Source organism: Phyllostomus discolor, chromosome 13 (assembly GCF_004126475.2).
Source record: "Phyllostomus discolor isolate MPI-MPIP mPhyDis1 chromosome 13, mPhyDis1.pri.v3, whole genome shotgun sequence".
NCBI classification, from domain to species: Eukaryota; Metazoa; Chordata; class Mammalia; order Chiroptera; family Phyllostomidae; genus Phyllostomus; species Phyllostomus discolor.
This window is the reverse complement of record NC_040915.2, coordinates 52,376,458-52,380,639: the sequence shown is the minus strand read 5'-3', so window position 1 is coordinate 52,380,639 and position 4,182 is coordinate 52,376,458. Positions and strand designations below refer to the sequence as shown.

The window sequence follows — 4,182 nt, the reverse complement described above, 5'->3', positions numbered from 1 at the left end:
AACTTCCGCCGCCCGTATCCCACTTCCGCCCCGCAGAGGGCCCCTTCCTAAACGATCCGATGTACTCCCACACATTAGCCGCTTTCCTTCAAACATGCCTGGCTGGAAAGGTTGCATCTTCTCTCTGCTGGGTCAGGCATTTATCCCGTTCCTGAGTTCTCCGATTTTCAGCTTCAAGAGAGAAGGAAACGATTCAAAGGTTGTCATTCCTGGGCGGAGAAGCTCTGCGGAACTGTCGTTGTCCGGAACTGGATAGCTGTTGCTCGGCGGAGCTCTGAAAAGGAACACCCGGGGCAAGATGGCGGCGGAGTCTTGGTCGCTGCCCCGGGTCCACCAGCTTTCAAGTGTATTCGGTTGAGGCGACAGTACCTGCGGCTCCGACCCCGAGCGCTGGGGCCTCGAGCGGAGAAAGGTCTACGTCCTACCGGTAGCGAGTGGGGCCAGGGTTGTGGATTCACTGGGTGTTGGGGCCGGGGACTTTAAGGGAGGTGGCCCTGGGCCGGGGTCCCTGCCTCACCTGGTCCGAGGGGCAGGTGCCAGCGGCTGGCTTTTACGCTTAAGGGTGGTTTCTCCGTAGCCTTTTCCATCTCTTGTCATTTCTGGGCCTTCATAAACGTACTAACGTGGGTGGAAAAGATTTGTTATTGTGGCTGTTGATGCCAAGGCAAGACGCCGGGTCTTAGGAGTCACCGAAACCGGGGTTCAAATCCTCTTTTCTCGCTGTGTGACCTTGGGTGAGTTCCCTCACCTCTCTGAGACTCAGTTTCCTCCACTGTGAAATGGCGTAATTATCTCGTTTCACAGAGGATATTGTATAATGCAAGTTTTAGTACCGGGCCAGACACTCCACTGTCAATAAAGGCAGCTGGAGTTAGTGAAACAGTAAAGAAAAGCTTGTTCAAAATTTGACTGTAACCTAGCTCCACGGGCAGCCTTGCCTTCTCAGCTTTTCTTTGCTCTTCTGTGGATGGGGGACTCTCTGGGTCTCGTGTGTTTCATTTACAAGGAAATAATTGCTTTGGAGTTAGACTTGAGTTCAGATTCAGGAGTCTAGTGACCTCCGTCGAGCCCTGTCCCCATCTCTCTATTTCATTTTCTTCCTGTGAAGGCGGTACTGATAGTAGCACACACCTAGACGGAGGTAGTCATTAAACCTGTCAGCCCACCTATTCGCATCACCTAGGGAGAATCCTTCTGGGCTCAGTCAGCAGTTGGTATGCATGTTGCTCTGCCTTTGAACAATACTCTTTGGATTCTCTTGCTCTTTCATCATTCCCCTTGAAGTTGGCCCTCTCCAGAAAAGACTGATTTTTGAGCACGTCTCATGGAAATATTTAAGTGAAGGAGAGACTGAGTCCTGTTTGTTTGAATAGAAATCATGGCTCTGACCCTAACTGGCGGTCTGATGTGGGTTATGGGAGACACCCAATGATCTCACAGGGTTGCTGTTCTTATTAGAGATGGCTTAGAGAGGACTTGGCCCATGGTGGGTGCTCAAGCAACGTGTTTTTGTTTTCCTTTTCATGTGACCTTGGTCATTACCAACCTCTTTTTTCCTCATCTTCCCACCTTTATCACTGGTGTTTCCCTAACTCAATTGTAAGCTGCTTAAGGACAGTACAGAAAAGCTTGCTTATGTACTCTTTGCTTCCCGATGCTTTTATTAATATTTTCTCATGTAATGCTAATTACAGTGTCATGATGACTAAATTGAGGTATAAGAAGGGTAAATCTCTCATTGAATTCTTAATTTAACCCTTTCGGCAACCCTAGGAAGTAGGTGCATTATTAAGATTATACTCGGCTTACAGATAAGGAAACTGAGGCCCAAACAGGGTAATTTGGCCAAATGAGGTAGAATCAGAACTGAAAAGAACCAAGGGCTATTTTGTCTGATCCAAAACTTTTTCTGTTACAGCCTTTTCTTTGATCCTCCATGGTATTTAGCAAAGGAAGCACTTAAATACTTTATGATGTGTTTTATTTTATAGATAAATTGTATTATAGTAGACACAGTACAGGTAGGGAAGGTATATAAGAATTAGAAAAACTGCAGACTATAGACTCGTGTGTGCTAAATGGAAACCAACATACAATGTTGCTGAGGGGATGGTATCCTGAGCAGTCCCCTGGGAGAAGTGAACGTATGAGATACAGCAGGTCCACAAAAAACTTTGTTTCATTAGTGTTGCTTCACATTAACATTGATGAGATGCTGTAGGATCTTAACTCTTGTTTATGTCAACTAGCCTGTGGTAGAATTTATTTCATTACTTGTGTTTTGCCCCGGCTCCAATAACCTGTAGAAGATGTTAACCAAGGACTTGCTATGCTCCCGCAGGCGCTTACAGTGTGTGTGCAGCCTCCTGTTTTCCACTGGAATCGGGCCCCTGCTTCTCCTGCTTTGCCTCCCCTCCCCCACATGTGAAGGGCTGTACATGTTGAGGAAAAAGCAAACTACTCCGCTCATGGCACGGGCCCAGCTCTCTCGCAGCACTCAGGAGCCTGAAGCCATTAGCCAACCTAAACAGGGCCAGGGCTGTGTGGCCCACATGACAGGACTGATGAATGTTAGTGCACCCAGGGACAGGAAAACATCTCATCTGAGGAATGTGAGGGTCCCAACATTATTTCTTATCCCAAGAACCTTAGTGACAGATGGGAGCCTCTGCTAAAGACTTGTTTAAAAGAAGAAAAGCTTTGTATCTGTAGAAATAACACATCAGACTTACAGACTGCGCTAGGTTGGCCACCTCAGTAGGTACTTGACGCATGTCAGCTTGTTTCGGCCTCAAGGTCGGCCTCAGAGCTCAGAGCAGAGGAAGACAGAAGGGCTCCGAGACCTCGCCCGCCCTGCTGCACGCGGTAGAGCGAGGGCAGCGCCTCTCAGTGCCGTGCCGCCTTTCCGTGAGCTTGCTGTGCGAAGCCCAGAGGACAGACCAGCTAGCGAGCACAGCTCCCCGAGATTCCCCTCTCCGGGAGCAGCCCCTCTCACTTAACGTGCCAGAGCGTCCCCCAGCATCGGGCCTCCGTGTACACGGGCACTGTTCTTTCCCGTCTAATCGAGGTCATGTTGCTTCACAGGGTTCTTGGGGGTAAACATTTTTCAATATTGTTAAAAATGTTAAACAGTATTATCAGTGGCTTTTTCACATGCTATCCCCTGAGTTATTCTTGTTTACATCACAAAGCTTTAATCCAATAACTTCTTTGGCATCATAGTTGACCCTTGAACAGGCCCAGATTGTATCACTGACCGCCCCCCCCCCCCGCCGTGCACGTGAAAATCCACGTATAACTTTTGATTCCCCCCAGACTGAACTACTGGCAGCCTGCTTGTTCACTGGAAACCTCACTGGTAACAGAAGCAGTTGATTAACATATTTTGCCTGTTTTATTTACTGTCTTCCTACAATAAAGTAAGCTAGAGAAAAACATTGAGAAAATCCTAAGGAAGAGGAAATACATTTACAGTATTCATTGAAAAAAAAATCCGACTTCCGGCAAGATGGAGGAATAGGTGGACGCACCGTACCTCCTCGTACAACCAAGATTAGAAAAACAATAATTTACAACAATAATTTACTATCAGAATAACACCCAGATCCGGCAGAGGATTTATCTGAATGGAAGTTGGGCAGCCAAGAAGTTGAAGTAGATGCGTTCATCCGGACTGGTAGGAGAAGACGAGCCGGCGGGCGCGGGGCTGGCTCGGGTCGGCGGCGTGCAGAGGTCGGAGGAAGGTTTGGCACGAAATCGGCGCAAAAGCCATCCGGCGCGTAAGAAGGCAGCGGTGATCCCTGAGTACGCAAGCTGCGGCTGGCAGACCCAGAGGGGCAGCGATTGTGGACCAGGGCAGAACTCGCGGCCCGGAAGCCCAGACAAGGGTCTGAGTCCAGGGGAGCGGAACTACCGCCATTGTTTTCTCCCGCCCCCACATATAACGTCACAATATAGCGACCGCGGTGTCCAGCCCCGGTGAGCACCTAAGGCTCCGCCCCCCACCGTAACAAGAGCAACCAGACGGGGCGGGGGGGGGGAGGGGGGAGACAGGGGGAAAAAAACGAAACCATGTTTTCAACAGAGCAGATCAGTCCCTCAGGACTCATCCTTTTGAGCGACCAAGAATTAGCCAATCTATCAGATGCGCAGTTCAAAACACTGGTGATCAGAAAGCTCACG

General features: G+C 49.1%; 1 protein-coding gene across 2 annotated transcripts in view; it reads left to right on the top strand.

The window, feature by feature from the left end:
- The first annotated feature begins 26 nt into the window (after positions 1–26).
- UBE3B (ubiquitin protein ligase E3B) overlaps positions 27–4,182 on the top strand; it is a 43,747-nt gene continuing 39,591 nt past the window's right edge. Inside the window, exon 1 of one of the 2 annotated variants that reach the window (XM_028527394.2) lies at positions 27–427. The gene's annotated coding sequence lies outside the window, so the exon portion shown is untranslated. The remainder of the gene's footprint in view (positions 428–4,182) is intronic. The other variant, XM_028527396.2, reaches the window with a different exon arrangement.